The sequence below is a fragment of the Danio rerio genome, chromosome 3, assembly GCF_052040795.2.
Source record: "Danio rerio strain M-AB ecotype USA chromosome 3, GRCz13ab, whole genome shotgun sequence".
Taxonomy (NCBI): domain Eukaryota; kingdom Metazoa; phylum Chordata; class Actinopteri; order Cypriniformes; family Danionidae; genus Danio; species Danio rerio.
In genome coordinates this window covers 41,602,103-41,628,233 of record NC_141023.1, presented here as the reverse complement: position 1 = coordinate 41,628,233, position 26,131 = coordinate 41,602,103, and the positions used below count along the sequence as shown (strand labels likewise).

Genomic DNA, 26,131 nt, shown 5'->3' with positions numbered 1-26,131 from the left:
AGAGGTTGTAGAAAATACATCTGATTGGATTACTTTTGCATAGTGTAAGCACTGATGTATTTAAATGCATACAAATGGCATCAAAAGAGTTTCAACTCTCTGCCGATTAAACTAATACTGCATTTAAGTCCTCCTGGGACCATTTGTACAATGTAGTGCAAGTAGAGTAAAAGTATCTGTTGTAAATACTATTGAAAGTATGAGTAAAAAGTAGCCAAATTACGCTGGGAAAGGTTGGTGCGTTTACATGCAGTTTGTGAGGGATGTGTAAACGTAACATTCTGTAGTGCATTCATTGATCCTCCTATATTCGTTCATTCCTTCCAACCTTTCTTACATTTTTGTTTGTTCTGTCCTTCATTCATTCATTTGTTCATTCCTTCGTTCTTTTTTTTTCTTCCTTTGTTTTTTTCCTTCATTCCTCCCTTCATTCATTCGCTCATTTATTTGTTTGTTCATATTTTTGTTCTTTCCTTCTTTAGGTTCTTTGTTCATTCATTCATTCATTCATTCATTCATTCGTTTGTTCCTTCCTTCCATAATTTGTTCAGTCCTACCTCGAATCCTTCATTCGTTCATTTGGTCCTTCCTTTGTTTCTCTCTTCATTCGTTCATTCATTCATTCATTCATTCATTCATTCATTCATTCATTCATTCATTCATTCATATTTAATTTCCTTCCTTCAGTAGGTGCTTTGTTTGTTTGTTTGTTTGTTTATTTGTTCCTTCGTTCATTCGTTTGTTCCTTCCTTCCGTCCTTCCTTCCTACCTTCTTTCTTCCAAACTTAGTTTGTTCAGTCCTTCCTTGAATCCTTCCTTCATTCATTTTTTCCTTTTTTCTGCATTAGTTTGGTCCTTCCTTCATTCAACCCTTCCTTCCATTCTTCATTCATTCCATTTAGTGATTGTTAAAGGCAGTTTGATGATTTCAGTAATCATACAGTCACCATCTTTCACTTTTCATTCAGTCCTTGAATCATTGCATGTAACGCTTTTGGACATATTCTTGGACATTTTTAATGCTTCTAAAAGTTTGTGCATTTATAAAGGGCTGATGTATTGAGGTTGTTTAGTGTGAAGTGGTTTACCTTCTATGTGCGATTTGATCGGACAGGAATCGCAGGACTGATTTTTCTACTTTAGCCAATTACTACAGACAAGAAAGAAATAAAGTAGTGACTGCAGGTTGAAGGAAATAAGTGGAGTAAAAGTAACAATACTGCGCTACAAATGTAATCAAGGGAAGTACACATTTGAAAAATACTTAGTAAAGTAAAATTCCTGAGAAAAACTACTCGATTACAATAATTGGAGTATTTGTTATTTGTTACTTTACACTGTGATGTTACACACACCACTGTCCGTTTGTCAGTTGATAAGTTATAATAACAACATTGTGTGACATTGTGCATTCAAATCATTATTATCAACACAAGATGGCATTTTACATGCTTTTGATAAGTTACAATAACATAGCAGCGTTTGGTAACTCTGCCTATACAGAAAACGAAGAGCAGTTGTGACTGACAACATGACTTCGCATCCATACATTCCGTCTACTGATCAATATATATATATATATATATATATATATATTGAAAAGTAAGTATTGAAATGTAATTATGCAAATTCTTTATTGTAGATAAGTTATTTCACCATGTTTCTCACTGAGATGCCCCCATCTCAAAAATTATGAGTTTCCCCCATCATAATAAGGACTTTGTGATGTGTATTCAACTCTTAAATTCACTTTATTCGTCATGACCTGGATGCATCATAATACATTATTGTTATGGGATGAACTGTGAGAAAGTGCACAAAGCAAGGTGTTCATACTTTGCGGTGTTGTACTATAACACACAGATAGCGATCAAAATCATAGTTCTTTTCATTCCCTTGTTTTCCCCCATGATAACACGTCTCTCAACTGACAGCTCTCAGCTGGTGTGTATCAACAGTTGGGTGTGAAATCACAGCACAGGCTTTAGGATGTGAATTTGATGCACAAAGCCGTTGTGACATGGAAGTGTGTAAGTTAAACACCATAAAACACTGTTTCAGATTGATGATGAAGGCCACACCAGTCATAGCTGCAAGTGCGAAAGTCATTGCCCAAAGTGTCAAAAGCCTCAACACCGCTAAGTGGTCGACAACTTCAAACACAAAACCCCTGTAGACTCTCATTAACTGCAACAAGCTCCAAAATGAATTCTTGATCTGTTTGTTTTCCTGTCTATTTGTCCTCCCTAACAAGAACCACATGTTGCCCAGTTTCAGCCTAGAGTTTCCAAAACTGCAGATCTCCAGAGGAAAGCAGTCTGTGTGTTTTTCAGTGGTCCTGTTTTATTGCTTAGTTCATAAAAACTAGAGTAATAACCGAGACTGCTCTATTGTGCTAATTGCTGTCTGCACTGTCCTGTTATCTAGACCGGTTCATTTGCATAACTGCTGACCCCCACTCGTGTCCTACTTCCAGCCTTCCCCCATTTCCACTCTCGTCCCATCATAACTTCACCTTTGACCCAGGCCTGTTATCCTGAGAACCTGCTAATGAATGACTGCCTTACAGCCCTGTGAGACACAGAACATCCACTTTAGATTAATTGAGGTTGCAGTTTATGTGAGGACATGCGGTGGATTTGGAAGAGAAGTGAGAACAGCGTCCCGGGACAGTACCAATTAACACAGTCAAGACCCAGAGAGCTTGATTTAGTTTGTTTGTTGTGTTCCTTTTTTTTGCCAATGTCCTCTTGTTTTTGTCTTGTGTCAGCGATGTTAAGTTTCGGACAGGCTTTGTGATGTGAAGTATCTGTGTGGTCACAGGGGACGTCATCCTCCAATGTGGGACAAGGAAACTATTGGGAAGCGAAACTGTAGGCAAAACGTCTGTGGAGGGGTAGGATGACAGAGAGCGCTGCAGTGTGAGAATCTCACGGGGAAGCAGCACAAAGTGCTGAGCAGGAGACAGTGAGTGCGCTGGGAAAACGCTGAGACTCTCTTTGTGTGCGTGTGATGCTAATCGCGGTTCACCCACCGAGGGAGAGGCGTGAGACGTGGGAAAAATAGCACGGACTGATAGGGCTGGCTGATGAGCTCACTTGTCCTAAATTTTCGGTCTCATCGGACTTAGGGTAGATAACGTGTGATTTGCCAGCTTCAGCGGTAATCCTTGGTTCAACAGAGCTCTGAGAAAATAATATTACAGACATCAGAGGAATTAGTGTGTGACTTGCTAGTCTGATTTACAGTTTTGTGGGTAATACATTATGTAATGTACTTTTTTCACATGTGAGGAAGAGTAACTGGTTGCTTGTTAAAGACACAACATAATATCTAAGTAAAAATGCTTGTTTTATTTTATTTATTATTTTCCATGCTGACATAGATGTCATATTAGTGGTTACACACATTTCTTACTTTATATTATTTTATTAATTACTATATAAATTAAATTAAATTAAATTAAATTAAATTTTATTTTATTTTATTTTATTTTATTTTTAATTTTATTTAATTTTATTTAATTTTATTTTATTTTATTTTAAATTTTCCTTGCTGAAAGAAATGTCATACTTGCAAAGAAATAATTTATAGATTTTATCAGGAACACATTTAATTGATCTAAAGTATCAGAGTACAGTTCGAAAATTTTTCAATAATAAAAAAATAGTAATAATATAATAATAATAATAATAATAATAATAATAATAATAATAGTAGTAGTAAATATACCTTGTGCAATCTTGTACCCATGCACATACAGTTCTGTAGTTCACCATTGTTATTTCGGTTGTCAAGTACATGTGTAGACTTGAAGTATGACTTGAAGACCCGAATTATGAAGTAATTCGGGCATGACGTCATTGTTTTTATAAAATAAAATTTCATAGTTTACACGGAGGCAACACTTAAACTTTCAAGGCTTATGCTGCTGTTGATGCGTAAACAAACTGTCAAAACATTTAACAAGTTTTCTGATTTCAGTCTCACTTTATATTAAGCGACCTTACTTATGTGCTCACATTACATTAACCATTGGCTACAATGCACGTTTTTACATTATGCTTTTATATCTATCTGTAATTACTTTTATTATACAGTATAATAATACAATATAAACACAATAAGTACATTGCACTTATTTTTTGAAGTACCAGTGAATACCACCTCAAAACTGAGACTGATAACTGTTATTTTAAAGATGATAACAGTTTCATAATATTAATGTTTCATCATTGTATGCTCAGTCAAATACAGTTTGTATGAAAGCATGAGAGTCATCCTTCAGAAACACTTACAGAAACATTTAAATAACACAGAATCATCACTGTTGAGTGTAATGCTATGTTTTAAAATAAATGTCAGTTGAATCCTGTTGTACTTACTAGTCACTGCAGGCCAAATGACAGGAGCGAGTTGCTGATTTGTGCTCAGAATGTGTTGATTTGAGGTTTGTGTATGACATACCACAACACGCAGTCCTTTTTATCCGTTTAAAGAGTGGTAACATGAAAATACTCCAGAAAATGTTTATTGCTGTTTTCTAACACAGTAGGACTGAAATAGTCAAATTTCATGTTTAGCCTCAAAATAACATGCAAAGTGTGGGAAATTTTACCTCAGGGTCAGTTCTCTTCTCACAGATTACTGTTGTTGTAATGTTACATAGAGATTGTGAGTTGATTTGTAAGTTTTTTTTCTGTTAAGTCACTAGACCAGTTTTTACAATACTGTTTTGAACTGAAATGACAAAGCTCTTCTTTGCATTTTGGGTTTTGATTTACACAACAATGGCCTGAAGGCCTGAAAGTGCAAACTGTTGAAAACAGTTTGAAAACGACACCGTTATCCTCTCTACATAAATGCAATAGAGTGAAACCTGTGATGTCAAGAGAATGTGTATTTCATGTTCTGTCTTTAAACATGAGCAAGTACTTAATAGCTAAAGCATCAAAGCTGGACTGCAGGACTGCATTTGTGCTGGTGTTTTCGCTGTGATATCGCTATTGGTCTACTAATGACTAACAGTCTAGCATGCATAATAAAGCACTTCTAGTCATTTTCAATGTTGTGCAAACATGTTTTTGGTTTAGAGCAGCTGCAGCCACCGTCTACCTATTACATTTACACTGAGTCACTGGAGAACAAAAGTAGATCATACATTTCTTGGGGGGTCGGAGGCTCACTCTATACAAAGTCTCTTTAGTGGACTGTATTCTATAGTCTTTTACTGTACCCTAACAACAAGAGCAGAAGTGTAAATACTGATGGAAAACATTATTTATATTAGTGCCTTAAATATGAATAAAGTACACTTAGAGGAATTGTTACATTAACATGGGCAGGATATATTATCATAGTTATGTTTTACTCAATACACAGAAACTGTGACTTTCAAACTAAACTGAACAGTATCATTAATTTTATTTCATTTTATTTCACTGAAAATATTGTTAATTTTTCTTAAATTACCCTCTTAAATTGTAATGCATTTATTATATTGCAGCCATTTGCTAAAATCCGTTCAGTCTTTTCCTCATTAATATACACAATATTGATATACACATTGTTCTGTCATATACATTTTTTACAGATTTATTAACAAAAGAAAACTGAAATATCACATGGTCCTAAGTATTAAGACACTTCACGGTGGCATTCATATATTTAACTCAGGTGCTGTCCATTTCTTCTGATCATCATTTAAATAAAATCAATCCTTTAGTGAACTTAAATGATTTTAGCAAATGGCTGCAATATAACAAAGAGTGAAAAAGTTTAGGGGTTCTGAGTACTTTCTGTACCCCCTATATATATAGCAGGGACACATTAAGCCACATCCATTTCACCCTGCAGCCCAGCACCAGTTATTCACTGGTGCTAAGCCTGGTCAGGACTTGGATGGGAGACCACATGGGAAAACTAGGTTGCTGTTGGAAGGGGTGTTAGTGAGGCCAGCAAGAGTGCTAAACCTGTGGAATGTGTGAGTCCTAATGCTCTAGTATAGTGAAAAGGACATTATACTGTCAGTGAGTGCCGTCTTTCGCATGAAATGTTAAACCGAGGTCCTGACTTTCTGTGATCAGTAAAAATCCCATGGCACTTCTCGTAAGGATGTAACCAATGACTGTAAAAAATATGGACGACGCGACAGCCCTTTTTCCCATTGAACGCCTTGAGGGCAAAACGCCTGCTTGACGGGCACAAACTGTCGCAAAAGACTGCTGAAATTGGAGCCAGACATGCGCAGAAGGATTGTCTGATGGAGCCAGAGGAGGAGCTGCGAAAATGAGCAGAGTCGAGCTTCCAATCAAACGCTTTATGTAAAATCAACTACGCCCCCCGAACTTCTCAGCATGCGTTTGCTGTCATATCAACACAAATGGATGTAATAACGTTAACAAATATGAGGGTTTTATATATTCAATCGCGCCAGCTCCAGGCCGCAGCGCATAACTTACTCGCGGCGTCGCGGGCTGATTCCGGCTCGCATGCGGCAGCGCCTGCTCGCTCGGCCGCCGCATCTGGCTCGATTGACTCGGGCTGGAATTGGGTAGTGAGTCCAGGCATCCGGAGTAGGTCCAGCAGAGGTAACATTAGTCAGTCTGAGCTCTAAGAGATAAGTCTCCGGCAGGCGAGAATCTAGCTGGAACTGTGTTTTGCTATCTGGGTGGCTAGGCGTGTATCAGCAAACTAATAAAGCCCGAAAAAAGCCCTGAACTTAGCGAATAAACAGTGTTCCACCAGGATCATGTATGTCAGAAACTATAGTTTACTGCTGAACTCATTTTGTCATGGTAAAATAACACAGAAATCGAATAATAACATTTCAGTCTACTTCAGTCTCCTGCCGAAGCTCAGACGCCGCGCTTTGAGAAACTGTCAATCACAGCTGTCAATCACGATGACACGCCCAGCATTAAATTACTGCTAAAAACAAACTGTTTACAAAAATGAAGATCTGCACCTATTTCAGCACAATAACCAGTGCCTTAATCGACCAGAACTATCTTTCGGGACATTTTATTGCAAGTGTAATATTTTTTTTTTATTTGGGCTCAAGTCTCCTTCATTAACACGGAGGAGGCGGGCTTTATGACTTGTACTGCAGCCAGCCCCCAGGGGGCGATCTAACGGCCGAAACCTTCACTCAAACGTAGGCTTGCGGCACACTTGGATGTAACCTGTACTGTACATGTGTTAGCTGTCCTGGCTAAATTCCCTTTATCAGCCCTTGCCCATCATGGCCACCCAATCATCCCCATTCACCGAATTGGCTCTTTCACTGTCTCTGCACTCCAGCTATAGCTGTTGTGTGGTGAGTCATTGGCGCTGCTGTCCTGTGGCTGCTGTCGCATCATCCAAGTGGATGCTGCACACTGGTGCAGGTGTGGATAGACCTCCCTCATGATTGTGAAGCGCTTTGGGTGTATGGCCATACACAATAAATGCGCTATATAAATACACATTACATTACATTACATTACAAATGTAAACTGAACCGTACAATTTGTGAACTTACTAGAACTACAGCAACATTCTAGCAGTATTCTGCTGCCTCCCTGATATAGGTGATTCTGGAATTGTAGGTAACAATGGCGTGTCCAAGTTAAACCCTCTATTATTTTTTAATTCAAAATTTTATGAAACAGCTTTAAATAACAACACAAATTATATCAAGTGATGCCCAGAAATAGTGTTTGTTTATTTATGGACATTTAATCTTTAATTTTTGACAGTCTCTTCATCCTGAATTAAATGTAAACTACATTTAGCTTCTTGTCTCCTTAAATAATTAAGTCTATTTTACTATTTATTTGTGTGTTTACTCTATGAAGATTTAAATGACTGCATCTATTTTCTGTAGAATCCGTAATTTCTGTAATAAAAAAAAGTCCTGTTTGTGTTTGTCCCTACATTCTGGTCAACTCTGCTACATCAGTTAGAAAAAAAGGCATGGAAATCTTTAAAGCACTCATAGAAAAAGCATGTTTCTTGCTGCAAGTGATGTCACTTCCTCTGGCGGGAAACTCTGAAAGGCACTGAGGCAAATCATTATACAGGGTGATTTAAAAAGAATACCACAACTTTGAAAATATGTATTAAATCAAAGTAACATGATGGAACCTTGGGTAGTTAATCAATGGAAGAGTATTAAAGTTTTTTGAGTAGCAAACATGGTTCATATGTTCAATAAGACCCCCTTTTCTTTGTAGAGTTGTCCATTTTCAAAGTTGTGGTATTTTTTTAAACCCTGTACTTTGCTCAAGAATTTGTACACAATGTATTGCTACACTAATAGTAAATTAATTATGTCAACTTTGTTATATTAATATTTCAATGAATATCTCTGTCACAACCAGCGATCGCTTCCCAGAGGATCGCTGGTTCTCACATGAACTCTCAGGACTACATTTCCGCATTCCCCAGGACTTCACATTCATACATGCACTGCTCCCAAACACGCACGCCTGCTCACTCATGTATCCTGATTACAAGCACCAGCTAAACCTTGTTCACAGACTGATTTGATTCCCTTCATAAGCCACTCATTCACACTTCCAGTTTGCCGAGTCTTGTTTTCCCTGAGTTACATTACAACGCGTTTCCCTGTCTTGTTTCTCCGTGTATCGATCCTAGCCTAGTACCCTTGTTATCCTATTTAGCCGCCTGCCTTTTGACCTTTAGCCTGTTTGACGTTTATGATTCTGGACTGCCTATATATACCTGTTTGCACCTGATGACCACTGCTTGCCTGACTTTTGAATAAACTGCATATTGGATCTTACCTCCTGTTGTCTCCTGTCACTCCACCCCAGTCGTGGATACAATCTCAATCTGTTTTTAAAACGAGACTCTATTACTGTCTACTCTGTTAGTTGCTTGAAAAACAGCATTATGATAAATTGATAATTGATAACTTCATCAAATATTTCCTACAACATTTAATAGTTTCACATTAATGAACATCAAAAATGGATTCAGTTTACTGTAAATTATATATTTATTGTATATTATTTCAGTTTAAGGAAAAGTAATACAAATGTTTAACATAGCCACAATTCTAGAGTCAAATGTAGAATGTGTCCAACAAAATGAAATACTTTTGTTTGATTTATTTATTTTTGTATCCCTTTACTGTTCATCCATGGCTTTGATCTGCAATAGCCCTATAGAAAAAAAATCACTTGACTTTTTTCCTAGATGCATCAAATTTATTATGTTTCCCACGCTTTGGTCTGATTTTAGTGTGTTCTCCAGGTAAGAAGCTCAAGAGCTGGTCTGGGGCCCCTCTGTGTCACCATTATGACCTGCCCAGAGTCCCCATAAGCTCATAAAGGTCCCAGGCCTCGCACTATCCCGATACCCGATCCGCTTCCCCAGTGATTCAGGCTTTACAACCCCCTGACTTCCCTTCCCTCAAGGCTTCAGGATGAACCAGTGGCCCCCATGCAGTCAATCTGTCTGTGGTACAGTAACCGCTTAGCTTTTGAAGCCCTGTTTGACTAATTCTCCCCATCAACAGAGGGCCAAACACATCCCCTCAACCCTGCTGCTGCTCCATCCTTGTACACAGAGCACGAGAAAGCATGACAGATGGGTGGGCCATTCGAGGTCAGTAATCCAGCCAATCTGTAATCATACACTTCTCGTATAATCCATTTTAGATTTCACAGTTTTGCCTGCTTTTATTTTCCACTTCGCAGCCGGCATCTTTGGTTTCAGTCCCTAGTGGCATCTATGTCCACGTTTTGGGTGCTTGATTTATTGAAGTTTGACCGTTATGGGATGAAATCACTGAAGAAGAGGATCAAGTAAACAAGACAAGTTACTGTAAGGTAATCTTTTAGTCTGTGTTTTGTAATGTAGCCAGTTGAAAGGAACATGGTTGAAAGGTGCATGGTTATATACTGTGTTTTACATGAAGGGTTGCTCTTCCTGTTTGGGAAACTTTCATTAGTAATTGCTAAAGCAAATCATATCATATACACCTACACTGTAAAACACAAGTCACCTTCATTAAATGGAATGAGTGTAAGGAACTCAAAATTGACTGAAAGTTAATTCTACTCATTTGAAAAAAAGAGTTTTGAACTCAGTGTTAAAGGTAATAAGTTCATTAAATACCTCATTACTTCAACTTAAATGGAGTAAGTTCACAGTACTCATATAGATCAGACTCAAATGGGTTGTTGCAATCGGTTTCCTCAAACAGTTTGAGTTACCTTAACTTATTGGGTTTTACTGTACTCAGTTGGTTTGAGTTCTCTTCATTTATCGATTTTTTCTGTGCTCAAATTGCTTCATTCCTCAAATGGAACAAGTTCACAGTACTCTATAGGATTAGTTTTTAAACTTAAATGGTTTGTTGCAATAAGTTACCCTCAAACGGTTTGAGTTACCTTAACTTATTGGGTTTTACAGTGAAGTTAAAATGAGTGATTGTGCTTTGGCTTTGTAAGGATGCAATAGTGTGGCTTTTATGTGGTGGTCCATGGGGGGCCGGAGGAGTTGCATCCTCTCAATGAGAAGCAGATGTGACGGTGTGGTTGTTAAATGACTTTACAGCCATGTGAGACATACGCCTAGAACATCACACAAAGAGTGCCAGGCCACGATTATCACCAACTGCAAACATGGGTTCTTATGCATTCATTCGTCTATTTTCATGAAATCTTTACGTCATGGGGGCTTTGTGCAGTGACTCATATTTTGGGGTGAAATGAGGTTGTAGATTGTAGCTGTCAACACTCCTTCGGTCATCAACCACGATTCAGTTCAAGCTCAGTTCGTTTATCTTGGTCCAGGTTCATTCAAAGCAGCGAAGATTAAATATTTTTCTTTTTTAAATCCAATATTTTTATGTAAGAGTTTTTCCAAATATGTTATTTTTATATAATAATATAATTTTACTGGACTTTTCTGACCTTGTTTAAACAAATACATGAAAAACCAATACATAAACCACACATCAAAACTAAACAAGCTGACATATCTATACTTCCACTGCAAATATATTCACTACCAAAGAGCATAGAATCACCAAGAGGTGACACTCTACTGCGATTTGGGAAAAACTCCAATAGAACCACAGCATGATAATAGTCAGTAAAATAAACTATTAAAAGTGCTGATGATTGTGATAGTAAGTGTTGTATTGTCGTCTTTTAGGTTGTGTCTCAGCTTTAATGCATTTTTTTAAATAAATACAAAACAAAGCAGCATCTTGCCATCGCGACAGCAATAGGATCCAATGGACAGCCGATCGCTTTCACTCCAAAATGGTGGAATCCGGGGCTGTTGCTGGGTGCTGCTGTTGCAATGGAACGCTCTATTGAGTGTCGCCTTTTGGTGATTCTTAGCTCTTTGTCACTACCCTTCAGAAATATATTATAGTTTTAATATATATATATATATATATATATATATATATATATATATATATATATATATATATATATATATATATATATATATATATATTTTTTTTTTTTTGAAAAATAATTGAGTCAACTGAACAATTGAGTTTTTATATTTTATTAGGCAAATTAAATTAAGTATATTTATTACATTTATTTAACATTAATACTTTGAAAATATACAAAATCTGAAATTAGTGCATTCTATTGTATTTGCAACCTAAAAAACTCTTTTGCTTCATTCTATAAACTATTGATACATTTTTTTTCTATCAAATGAAATAAAAAATTTGTAATTTAGAGCATTTAATGAATAAAATGCATTCTGTCAAAAAAACAAAAATGTGAAATACTTTCAGACATGTTTATTTTAATTTTTGACAACACAATACAATGCCTTAAGTAGGAAATTAATATATATTCATAAAAAAATAACTTTTTTATCACAAAACCAAAGGATTCTTTAAGAGCTCCTTTCATTTGTTCCATTTCATTTGTTCCATGACTGTTTTTAAAACATGGATCTGACGATAAAGCTGAATTTTCAGCAGTATTAACTTTCGCTACTTTTTTATTTTTTTGATTTTGTGCTAGATTCTGTGATGAAAAGACAGTTCAAAACAACTGTGTTTATTAACACTTTTTCATACACACTGTGAATTATCTGTTAAGCATTAGCAAACAGTTAATTCCTTATTTATTAAGCATTAACTCTACATTAACATATGTTAGTAAGCAAACCATCTAAAATGCTGTATTTTTGACATGTATAATGAGCTTAATGATTGTATTTTCATATTTTGATAATGATTTTTTTCATTACTAAATTAAGTATGGCATCGTTTACAAACCAATTATTTAAGAGAAGTCGGTGGTAGAATTTTCATAATTTGAAAGTGAATGATTAATAAACTAATCAAATGAACATTTATTTATCTTATTATTCAGAGTATAGTAATAGTTACTCTCTCTGTTAATAAATGCTTTATTAACTTCATCCAGTTTTGTGACCTAATCTAAAGTGAGGACTATTTATGCTTTTTAAATCCCTTATAAATGAAAATTAAAGGCTGCGTCATCTTCTAAACAGGAAAAAAGAAAATTAACAACTTTATTCATTTCTATTCATTTGAAGATACACAAATGAAACTGCATCAAATGAAAATGTTTGCAATCTTAAATAAAATTACTGTGCAGTTTAAACTTTGCTAAATAACCTTAAACGTTGTATCTTAATATATTGTTAAATTATTATATTGCTGTTGTTTTATCCAATTCTATGCTGTATTTTGACACTCCTGTTATTCAGCAATGTTTACATTTTACAGTAGTTTTACTTTTCAGATAGGAATTGCAAAGATGTGTTGTTAATTTGACACTGAGCATTTATTCATTTAATCTGGGGTCACCACAGCGGAATGAACCACCAACTTATCCAGCGCATGTTTTACGCAGAGGATGCCCTTCCAGCTGCATGCCATCACTGGGAAACATCCATACACACATATACAGTGCACTACGGACAATTTAGCTACCCAATTCACCTGTATCGCATGTCTTTGGACTTGTGGAAGAAAAAGAAGCACCTAGAGGAGACTCACATGTACACAGGGAGAACATGCAAACTCCACACAGAAACGTCAACTGACCCAGCTAAGGCTCGAACCAGTGACCTTCTTGCTGTGAGGCAAACATGCTACCCACTGCACCACCGTGCTGCCCCACTGAGCATTTAATTGTCATTTATTAAGGATTTATGAAGTATAAATAGTCCTCACTTTAGATTAGGTCACAAAACTGCATGAAGATAAGCTAATAAAGCATTTATTAACAGAAATAATGAACTATTAGCATATGCCTGAATAAAAATAATATGTAAATGTTGATTTCAATAGTTTATTAGCCATATATATGTGCATTCTGTATGATCTTAAAAAACTCTTAAATACAAATAATTTTCAAATAATGTCATACCCAAATGTCATGATAAATTAATCAGTAACAAAGTGGTAAGGTACAATCATTAAGCTCATTTTAAATGTGCTTATCAGTCAAGAGTAGAGCATTTATAAATGCAGTTTTAAACTGCTTAACATCTGGTAATGTAGCGTTAATGCTTAACAAACAATGAATTCACTATTTGCTAATGCTTAATTGATGATTCATAGTGTGTAGTTATGATAGTGTTACTTTGTGTTGTTGCTCTATAATATTGATAAATAATAGTATTATTCCTTTTGAATACATAATCCCATATGTATTTCACATGAAATGCTTGATAAACAAATGTGTACATAAATGTATGTGTATATAAACATAACGGCTCTAAACTAAATATAGGAACACTCTTGATAATTTTTTCTACAATTATAAATACAAATTTCTATCTTGAAAACTTTGAGCAGCATCCTAAATGTGTGAGATCATGGGGGAATTGTCAAGCATTTACATTTACTTTTCTAAAGTTATCCCTAACCAATTCTAAAGGGATCTTGAATCCCTCCATTCACTATTTTTTCTTGAACTGCTTATCCTCTGAGCAATACTTTACAACAATACATGTTGGATGCATGGATAGAGTCAAAAACACTCCCAAAAAGCCATACCAGCTGTTAGCCACAGATTTAGTGTGTTTATCATATATACAGACCCCCCAGACCCCCTGTCTCTGCTCAGCTGACTGGATCTTCTGCTCTATTTGGCTCAATCCCAGAGTCAGTAGTAAACATGTTTCTACCTCTCGGGGTCACAGAGTTGCGCTTCTCTGGTGGGAGGACAGCGTTGGATGTCCCAGCATTCATTATTCTCAATGCGACCCGACAGCCTTCAGTAAGACCCTTGAAAAGGCTTTTAGAGGGTGGCAGAGCAGGCACGAACAACCTTTTAATTAAACAGGAGCCCTGTTGTTTAGTTTTTGTCCACTTAACATTATCACATCCCATCTCTTCAAAATAATGATTACTGCTGCTTGTTCCAACTAGCTGCTTAAAATGAGTTGAAACATCACAATTCTTGTCATTTCTTTGGGTAATTCATTTGTTTTATGTTCAGTTTACTTACATTTGTCCACCATTAAGTTAACTTGAGCATTTTGTGTCGGGACAGCATGAAGGAATTGTGGTGGTCCAACTACCTGGTTAGGGGATTAGTAGATCCCAGCATGTTTTGCGTGGGATTAAATTAAGAGAGGAAAATGTTGACAATAAAAGTAATCTTAGGTGTTTAAAGTTAATTAAAAGACTTGTTAGAGATTAATCTTCACTTTAGTTTCAAGATTTAGAAGAGTTTCATGTGATGCTTTGAGTTTTAAGATTACCTTGCAGAAGCACCCATGTTTTTGGTATTGGCAGTTTAATTAGCAAAAATGGGATCTGTTACTTTGCTTAGAGAGCAACAACTGTCCTAAAATGAGTTCTGAAATTAGTCTTAATCAACTGTCTATGTATCTCATGAAATATGCTTAAAATGTCTCTTAGTTCATGTAGGATAACCTCAAGAGACTCTAAAATGTACAACACATAATAGTCACACATGAGATTATCAGACCTTTGAGTTTAAGTTAAATAAACATACAAATGTATTTAAACTTTTATATAATAAAATCATGTTGGACCAACTCAATTGCATTTAATTGTGTAAATGTTTTTGTTAGTTGGTGTACAAATGTATTGGATGGAAATCCTGCCCTCAATTAAACTGAGCTCCTCCAATGAGTTATTTTTTATTTATTTTTTAGTTTTGTGAGTGTGTTCGCAGCACTCTTTCCTTAACAAAGATACTCTGGGTTTAGTTATAAATCAGTGAAGATTTTTTTTATACTACAGATTTGTTTATTGTAAATAAAAAAACAAACAAAAAATTACATTGTTCAAAAAGGTTATGCTTTTTTTAACAACAACTAACGTCAATCTGTGTAGCAACAGACAGTTTTACATCATAATAACCCTAAAGCCACAAAAAATAAAGACAATTAATTTAGCTGTAAAAAATATCGGTTAATTAACAGTTTCAGTATTTTGTGATTCACAAAGGTTTTCTGTTTATTTGCGGTTGTGAATTACATTATGGGACTTTGATCTCTCCTCAGTAAAATTTTGATGTTAAAATTCCACTTTACAGTTTAACAAAGTGACTTTTATTGACATTTTAGGAGTTTGAAATAATATAATGTATAAGAAATAATATATAAAGAAAAATAAGCCTGTAAAATAACAGAAAATGTACTGCCAGTTTATTACAAGGTTTCTGTACCATAATATTTAACACCAACCCTGACAACATATCACTTTAACCTATTAAAAATGTCAATAAAAGAAAGATTAAGATCCCATAATTCATTCATTTTCTTGTCGGCTTAGTCCCTTAATTAATCCGGGGTTGCCACAGCGGAATGAACTGCCAACTTATCCAGCACGTTTTTACGCAGCGGATGCCCTTCCAGCCGCAACCCATCCCTGGGAAACATCCACACACACACTCATTCACACACACTCACACACTACGGACAATTTAGCCTACCCAATTCACCTGTACCGCATGTCTTTGGACTGTGGGGAAACCAGAGCACCCGGAGGAAACCCACGCGAACGCAGGGAGAACATGCAAACTCCACACAAAAACGCCAACTGAGCCGAGGCTTGAACCAGCATCCTTCTTGCTGCGAGGCGACAGCACTACCTACTGTGCCACTGCGTCGCCTCAAGGTCCCATAATACAATTCACAATCATATAAATGGATGAAGAATAAAACATCAATCACAAAATCCGGAAAACTACTTATTTACAAATGTTATATATGATCTTAAATCATAAGATCAACTGAAGACCATAGAATACACAAGACATGCCACTCTGATCTTTTTGAATTGTGAAAAGTGTAACGGTCAATATGGTGAATAAAGCTCCGCCTTCTAGTACAGGAGCAAATCATTGATCACTTGGCGAATAAAGCACACCTTGTAGTACAGGAACCAAACATCGATCGCTATTGACTGACGATACTCTGGGGCAGGGGCTCGGACCAGACGTAAGTTTCTGCAGATTTTGTGCGATTTGAATGTTTAGAAATGAAACTAAAGACACAGTTGTTTAATTTTATTGATAATTCCTAATATAAACTCAATCGTAAGCTTGGCAAACAGTTTTGTGGAATTTAATGTTTCCCCATTCAGACAGAATTCCCGAGCACACTGCCCGAGAGGCAATTCAAAGATGGCTGCCGAGAGAAATGACTTGCCTTAAAGGGACTTTGGATCAACCAGATTGATATGAAATAAACTATAGCAATGCCTTATTATTAACAATAAAGTCTTGTTTGCAAATTGTACTTTGTGACACCTCATAGCAAGAAGGCTGCTGGTTCCAGTCATGGCTGGGCCACTTGGCTTTTTTGTCTAGAGTTTGCATTTTCTCCCCATGTTTGCGTGGGTTTCCTCCCAATGCTCCGGTCTCCCTCACAGTCAAGACATGCATTTTATGTGGTACAGGTGAATTGAATAAGCTAAACTGACCATGGTGTATGAGCGTGTGTGTGAATGTGAGAGTTTATGGGTGTTTCTCAGTACTGGGTTGCGGCTGGAAGGGGATCACATTTGCTGAAATAGTTGCTGGTTCTTTCCATCATGGTGTCCCCTGATTTATAAAGCACTGAGCCAAAGGAAAATTAATAAATAAATAATTTGTGATTTCGCTTTTTATGTGGTTTAAATGTGGCCCCCATTGCGTATCCAAATGCATCCTTGTTGAATAAACTCTTTAATTTCTTTATTAAAATGAAAAAAACAACAGTATATTGGATACATTGTGGAGGTTTCGTTGAGCCAGAGGAGGCTGATCAGCTTTGCCAAACTCATACAGTGAGCGTGAGAAAGGCCTGCATTTTCACAGGTTACAGGGAATTCTGATTTCCCAAGAGAGGAATCACAGAGCAGGTTAATGCAGCACATTTGGGCTCATTTAAGCAACTGCTGTAAGCATATTGAGCTGTTCACTAGACAAACCGAGAGGCGCAAATGAGCTCTAAAAGGTGTTGAGTTTTGACACAAACTCCTTTGAGTCTGGCCATTACATTTCTGCTCATTAAAGCTAAAAAAATAAAAAGAATCCTTTATTTTTTTTCTCCTGATGACAGAGGTTCACTTTTCATAATGTTTTGCTCATAGTGTTTTTCTTGTTTTCTGTCTGTTTCAGTGTGGTAAATAGGCGCCTGTAGGTCAGCTGGTCTTCTTTTTATGTTCTGCCATAAAACTTCTTTTTATTATTTGACCACAAATATTTTTGTGGTGAGACATCAGGAGTGTAATTCCGACCACATCTACAGCATCTGACTGGGCTAAACAGCAGGGTATCTTGAGTGTCCTGTTTTATGCTTTGAACGATTAAGAAATTTAAAGGGACAGTTCTCCCATTTGTTTTCTTCTGTTGAACACAAAATAAGACACTTTGACAAATGTTCAAAACCAGTGGCCATTGACTTCCATATTATTTTTTTCTACCATGGAAGTCGAAGCCAGTTTCTAACATTTCTCAAAATGATACACATCCAGAGAAAAAGAGTGTTTTACTCTATAACTATTTTATACCATTTAAAAAATAATCACATTCTTTCATTCATTCATTCATTCATTCATTCATTCATTCATTCATTAATTTTTACTCGGCTAAAGGTTAATTTATACTTCTGCGTCAAGTGATCGGCACGACCCACGGCGCAAGCCTTGTACGTAGTCATGCATTTATACTTCCATGTGCTATTTGTGTTGCTCTGCTGTAACACTTCCGAAACGCTAGCTGGCAGTAGGTTTTTCATGTGCCTTTGTGTCGTGTTTCTTTGCTGGTGTTTTGTTTTTTCCTAAACGCTACCTTAAAATACAAGTAGCTAAAACTTGCTCATTGAGAGGCAAGAACCGGCAGACATGCAACAACTTTAATCAAAGATAAACACAAAACAAAACTTTCCATCTGGAGCTCCCTTACAGGACTCCACACTTGTAAACACGCGCACCAACGGATTCACGGAGAAGGGTATAAACGGGGGTTGAATCCAGCTCCAAGAAGGTGGGACTTGAGCTTCAAGTGAGTGGGCCCTTGAGCTCCAGGTGTGCTGTACAAACCTAGAATTTCTATTTATTTAATGTCTTGTACATGACACGGAGTCTAAGGGTGCTTTCACACCTACACTTTTGTTTCGGATTGTGTCTCGTTTGCCCAGTTAGCGCGGTTCGATTGGCATATGTGAACAGGGCAATCGCGCTCTGTTCCGCGCCAAAGTAATCGCTCCGAGATCGCTTGAATGAGGTGGTCTCGGCTCGATTGAAACGAACCCTGGAGCGGTTCGATTGCAGTGAGAAAGTGATCCGATCCAAACGCGGTTATATCACAGTGTTTTATGGATATGTAATAGGCTTACGGCTATATGAAGAGAGAATTATGAGTAGGGCGGGAAGTTTCGCGAGTCTCCGGATGCCCGCAAACGAGAGATGATCTCCGGGTAATCTCGCGTCTCTCTCCCAGTCCTCAAATAGGCATCGTCGCGCACCCTTCTCACCCCTCCCCACCATGTCTCTCCTCAGACACGTCACGCGCGCGCACCCTGTCAATCACCACCAAACCACCACCTCTCCTGACAGCTGAGCGGGACGCTGCAAAATAAACCCTGACACTCTGACTAATGTAAGGAGAGTTTCCCCGCACGTGACTTGTTTTAGCTCTTTTGGTCCGATTAGAAACTTTGCAGTGTGAAAGCGAACCGCTCCAAGAGCAAAGAGCAACAATGTAACAATTTTAATCTCTGTTTCGGAACAACTGAATCGATTCACAGGTGTGAAAGCACCCTAATGTTGTGCTTTATTAACGTCTACACCTACCCCAACCCTAAACCCAACCTGACAGTAACCTGTTGGGTTTTATTAACGTCTATACCACCTAAACCCAACTTGACAGTAACCTGTGTTGTATTAATATCTGCTCCACCTACACCACCTAAACCCAACCTACTTGTGGTTCAAGTCCCTCCCACTTGAAGGTCACCCAGCCTGCTTGTTGTGCAATCCCTCCCACTTGGAGGTCTCCGGGCTGCCGTGATACCTACTTGAGTTTATGCAGCTCTCGGCCGCGCCCACACTGGTCAAAGCTACCAAGCCGACCAATCACAGAGCTTGCGCTACACAACATTGCGACATGTCGTTACATTTTTTGAGAGCCACGACGTGGGCTATGTGACCGCACGAAGGCTACACCACAGCATACGTATGCGCTTGATGCAGAAGTATAAATCAGCCTTTAGTTCCTTTATCATCAGGGGCTGCCATAGCAGAATGAACCACTAACTCATACAGCTTATGTTTTACGCAGCTGATGCCTTTCCAGCCACAGCCTAGCACTGGGAAACACCCATACACTTTCACATTCACACGCTCATACACTAGGGCCAATTTAGTTTATTCAATTCACCTATAGGAGAACATGCAAACTCCACACAGAAAATGCCAAATGACAAAGCCAAGACTTGAACCAGCGACCTTCTCGCTGTGAGGCAACAGTGGTAACCACTTAACCACCATGCCGCCCCTAAGAATAATCACAGTTAACAAGTTAATGCTTGCTTTTCCAACAACAAAATTAATAAGTTGCTCTTTCTCTGCTTTTTTGTTAGCTTGAAACCAGAAATAAACCAGATACATGCTACCAGAAATAGTAGATATATTTTCATTTTGTAACCTTAAAATCAATTGATCGATTATGAGAGAGAGAGAGAGAGAGAGAGAGAGAGAGAGAGAATGGTGGAGTACTTTTTTATTTTTGTTTTAATTCATAGGTAATAATATACCTTTAAGTCAAAATAATACCTTTAAGTCATCTAGTTTCTTCTGAAAGTTGTTTGATTTGATTTTCATCGCTTTGTTCGTTTAGGTCCACCATCACCAGAACAGCATTGACCAGGTGTTATTTACAGTACTAAGCCTCTGTATTGTAAAGATAAATGAAAGCCTTTTGGGGTTCCACTTCGACTGATTTACGTCTGTGAATAGAAACATTCTTCACAGAATGAATGTCCGCAGCTGATAACTGTGTCATCTGATCTGTCCATGTTTCATTTTGTGGTCACTTTGATTTTTCAGAGTGCTTGTGGCAGAATAAACATTCCTCACTCACATGATGCCCACAGAAAGACAACCCTTGTCCTTGAGTTCAGTGTGCTCACTGCTGTCACTGAGTTTATATCAAAACTGTCAAGCAAATCTGAATTATTTTTACTAAAAATTGTAAATGCAAAAAGAAAGAACATCATTATGGAAATTTTAATCTTTGCGAATGAAATTTTATGGAGATTTTAGGTAACATAAAATTCTACTTTTAAAAACCCAATAAGTTTATCTTTACACTTAAGAATAATAACAATAAATAGTAGCTGTATTATTATTATTATTATTATTATTATTATTATTATTATTATTATTATTATTATTAATGATTTTAACATATTCGTTGTAAGTAAATTAATGAATATGTTTCATTTATAAGAGATTTTTTAAAAAGGTTACACATTTTTTATAGCTATATTAGATTAACAGTCATTTAGATATGTTTTTACTGTGGTAATAACGACAACAATAATGATGATAATAATAGTAACAATAAAGTATGTGCATTAGACATTTAATTTGCTGGTTATTTTAGGTAAATACATTTTATTTTTAAAAACAAGACTAATAATAATAATAATAATAATAATAATAATAATAATAATAATAAATGTATAATAAATATTTTCTGCATTTTTGGTAAATATTAGTAAATTGGTCAAATTGATTCTCTTCACAGCAGCAGCAACAACAACAGTAAAATTTATAAACATTACTTATTTATAATAATATTTATAATATTTTTAAACAGTAATATTTAAAATATGTGCTGTATTTGTGAAATAAGGTTGCATGATTACTTTTGGAAGGAAATTCTAATAAAATTCTACATACATTGGGGGAAAAAGTTTTGTTTGTTTTATTTGCATAGCGCATTTTAAAAAACAGGCTTTACGCAACACAACACACATTAAACACAACACATACATCTAAAATTGTATCTACAAATAAATAACTTTCTGGAATATGACATGAACAAATATTTTATATTTATTATTTATTATAACTTGAGGATAAATAAAAACTAAATTGTAAAATGTTACCTAGCAAAGTGAAAACGGGGCAGTTGCCATGCTTTTATTTTTAATTCCTGCCATTTATTGTCTTCCATCTCGTCTAGAACACCTAGCTAAATCATACACTGTAAATAAAGATCTTCTGCATTTACATTTAACATGATTTTTTAAGTTGAAACAACTTGAAGTTATTTGTTAATTCAACATTCAAACAGGTTGTTTCAGCTAGTCTGTAAGATTTTAAACTAAGTCTGTAAATTTGAGCGTAATTTAAAATTTACAATTACCCTGTAAGGACATTTATTATGTAAGTTATGTATAATTGTTAAATTGAAAAGTAAAATTTTGAATAAAATGTGACAATTGGTTTTCAGTGCTTTTAAAAATCAAGAAATCTGCTCAATCAAGTTCATTGAACTCAAATGTTAGTAAAAATAACTTTTTTACTTTTAACTTAAAAATAACTTTTTAAAAGCTATACTATGCAAGCTCTGCTTACATGAAAATGTAAGTTAACCTATTAAAATGAAGCTTTTTAAGTTTATGTTACTCAAAATATGTAGTTGGGTCAGCTATTTAACTCTTTCAACTACACATTTTAAGTTGAAAATACATTGAGTAAGTAAATAAACCTTAACTGAATAAAATAAAATAAAATAAAAGATAACTAATTATAAGCGGAGCTTATTTTTTTCTTTACTTTTATTACAGAGTAGACTACACCGTAAAAGAAAGATGAAGAATTCAGTAAGAAGAAAAAGTCAAAAGTAAAAAAAGATTCAATGATCCTTGCTGAAAGAATGATCTACACTGCTATCCTTCAAACAACAACTAAAAACCCATGTCTTCAGAGAACATCTGAACACCGGTGAATAATACCAAAATCACATATGGAAAAACTTTATCTCTCTCTCTTCTTCTTTCCCTCTCCCTCAAAAAAAAAACTCCTACTCAAGCACTAAATTCTCTGAGCACAAACATATTACTTTGAATAACTAGCACTTCTTGTATGTATTGGCTCTTCTTGTTGAATCGCTGAATACCTCCTCAACTGTAAGTCTTTTAGACAAAAGCGTCTGATAACTAAATGTAAATGTAGACTACCAAAAAGCCTACTGTAAAGATTCAAGGGACTCCAAGAGCCTGGGTGCGCATATACAGAAGTTATGGAATAATGCCAAACACATGTCCTTTCATCCACAAGAACAAGCTCTCTCTCACTCACACACGCACAGCACCTGTTACCCTCAACATACACCCTCATTCCACACAGTCTTTGGCCTCTTGAAGCCACTTGATCTGAAGTATGAGCCTTATGCAAGATCTCTCAACTCTGAGGAAATCCCTCAAACACCTCCTGTCCCGTCCGGATTAGCTGGGGTAACCTCATGTCCCGGACTGTGTATCAGACCTGCTATTAATAAGCAGTAATGGTGTCCAGTCGAGCCGGCAACAGCCACTTGCTCCACATCTCTTTCCCACAACCCTCAGGCACCTCAGAGGAAGTCATCCATGGCTAAATGTGCCTCCTTAATCAAAGGCTGAATGTAGAAGTTGTCCTGGAGGTTGGCGACAGTGATCGCAGCATTAGCGGAGCACATGCTCCCCTTTCAGGGCCCGACAATGAAGGCCATTGTGTTGCTCCAGATCTGTCCATTCTGATTTAGGATGGAGCTCCAGCAGAGACAATGCATGAGCGCTGGAGACACAACATGTCCTTATGAGTGAACCAGAAGAGAAATAGGACTATTACTGTTGTGCTACATGGATTCAGACTAACATAACCGATCTCACGAGGAAACGTAACTATTTTTTGCATTTTCAGCACCCAATTTGTATTTGATTTGTGTGTAAAGTACAATTTTACAAAAGGAGGCATGCCCTCATAACCCCCCAAAAATGAGGGGTAATGCTAAGGTGAAGGGTTAAGGGGTAGAATTGGGATTGGGCCTACATATTAAATATATACAAGGCTGCTACAAGGTTTATAGATGGTAATGTTTGTTCTACATTTGGATCTCAATTCCCAATTCTAACCCTAACCTTAACTCAAGCTGTCAAATTTGACCCTGGATCAGAAAATCTGTCATTAGTGTCAATTTTTGAAGATACAGTGGTCCCTTGCTATAACTCGGTTCACTTTTCGCGACCTCACATTTTTTCTACAGCTCATTGTGTTCTGCATCCTCACTGGCTGTAGACCACTGTCAAGCAATCTCCTCTGTGCCGTGTCTCCTGTACAGTGCAGAATGTGTTCAGCTTGCCAAATTGACACAAATCTTTGATCGCTAGCAGTGTGACTCTGACGGGCTGTAGGCTACTGTATGTTTGCAAGTTTCCTCCCTACAGTGTTGGCAAAATGTTTTGCACTGTCAAAGGCACCTGTGGTGGCATCCAAAAGAGGAAGATGCTAACCATCACACAAAAAGCTGAACTTCTGGATATGCTAAATGAAGGTAGATGTTACGTGGCTGTAGAGCGCCATTAGGGAATAAATAAATGAAGATCAAATGGTTTCATTCTATAATGCTGGACTTATTTTTCTACAAAGGTTTGAACTTTGAGAGTGTTTAAACAAGAGACGATTGTGTGAAAATGTTAATGCCTGTCTGATAAATGTGTATAAAGTGTGTAGTGAGGGGTTTTACAGCCTTAAAACATCTATAATAATTGTAAAAAAATAAAGCTGACTACTTCACGGATTTCACAGGATATTTTTAGAACGCAACTCCTGCAAATAACAATATTTGGTGACAAATCACAAATTATTTTGACACATAACTTGGGAAAATAATTAGAAAATTGTTCAAACATTCAACAATACACTTTGGGAAAACTGACTCCCCTTTTGTTATGTTGGTGGCTGTTTTACTCTATTGACTTCCATTATAATGACATTTTTTAATTGCAAATGAGAGCATATAATCATGCATTCTTGTTTGTTGCTGGTATTTGTTGAGAAGAGATACAATTTTACAATTTTAAATTTTTACTGTTGCTCATCAGTTACAGTACAAAAAAACGTGGTTTCTTCCTTCTAGACTGCAGGTCTAAAGTTTTGAGTCAGTATAAGTTTTTTAAAATGTTTTAAATAAGCTTGTCCTGTTCACTGAGGCTGCATTTATTTAATCAAAAATACAGTACAAATTGTAAAATTGTAAAATGTTATTGTACTTCAAAATAACTGTTTAAAAGTACTTTACAATTAATTTAATAATTATATCCAGTAGTTTTAAAGATGATTTTTCAGCTTCATTATTCCAGTCTTCAAAGTCACATGATCCTTCAGAAATCACTCTAATATTTATTATTATTATTATTATTATTATTATTATTATTATTATTATTATTATTATTATTATTATTATTATCGTAATAGTAATACAGTCAGTAATGACTGGAATAATCATTTCATTTGAAAGTACATACAATAAGTAATAAATAAATATTTAATAAATAAGTATTTAGCATTTTGTTTTTACATTTAATAAATCGTCACATTGGAATCATAAGGTCTGCGTTCTGAATGATTTTGAAATATTTAAAAGTTTTAAAGTTTTTTCATTCCATAGCAAACAGTATGTGTGTAACAATTGTCTTTTAATTAAAAAGTCTTAAAATGTAAACAACTTATGAAAAAACATCCCATAATGTACATAAGTTGTCAATTAATAAGAGTATGTCAATGACTCAAGTTTGACAAAGAAGCCAGATAGAACCTGATCATTCTAATGTGAGGAAATGCCACCTTGATGAACAGAATCATTTTCTTAAAAAACAACATGGAAAAAACAACCCCAGACTTTTGACCGGTAGTATATATGTGTGTATGTGTGTACGTGTGTGAGAGAGACCTTTGTGTACTTGCTTTAGTATGTCTGAGAAAATCAAATTAGCAGCTCAGTTCTCAGAAAATAGTAAATGTATTTAAGCACACACACTATAATCTGCTGTTTTACTAGAAATTCATATTAAAACCAGAAACTTTCTTTTTGCACAGGCCTTTCCAATAGGGCAATGATTGTCAAAATGAGAACTCTGACCTCTTTCCAGCAGTGAAAACCACCAACAGTCAAGAATGCATGATTATGTTGGTGTCATTGCTTTGTAATCAAAAAAATGTATTATAATGGAAGTCTAAAACAGCCACCAACATAACAAAAGAGCAGTCATGCTGAACAGTACACAAGGGTTAAACATCATCTTAAAGTTATATGGCAGACAATTTTAGCTTGTATTCAATCTCATATGAATTATTGATATAAAAATAAATGATTTAATATATAAAAAACTACATTTTTGATAAGGAAAAATTTAATTTTGGTATCAACAATCAAAGTTTTGATATTATATTGTATTGTTTAGATCAAAATAATATTTTTGAAATAAAAGATAAATATCCTAAGAATGAATAAATGTCAAAACAGCTTTTTTTAGTTCACACTTTATTCTGATGGTTTGTTAAATTTAAGTTAGATTGCATCTACATGCCAAATAATTCTCATTAGATTATATAGACTTAGGTTGGGGTTAGTGTAAGTTGACATGCTCT

General features: G+C 36.0%; 1 long non-coding RNA gene across 3 annotated transcripts in view; it reads left to right on the top strand.

The window, feature by feature from the left end:
* Positions 1–26,131, top strand: part of LOC141381264 (uncharacterized) — a 94,784-nt gene that overhangs the window by 47,275 nt on the left and 21,378 nt on the right. The window contains exons 3-4 of one of the 3 annotated variants that reach the window (XR_015481092.1): positions 9,527–9,615; positions 9,708–9,839. The exons of 1 other annotated variant lie outside the window; for it this stretch is intronic. This is a non-coding gene — a long non-coding RNA (uncharacterized LOC141381264). Of the gene's footprint in view, positions 1–9,261; positions 9,616–9,707; positions 9,840–26,131 lie in introns of all 3 variants that reach the window. One more of the 3 variants, XR_015481093.1, reaches the window with a different exon arrangement.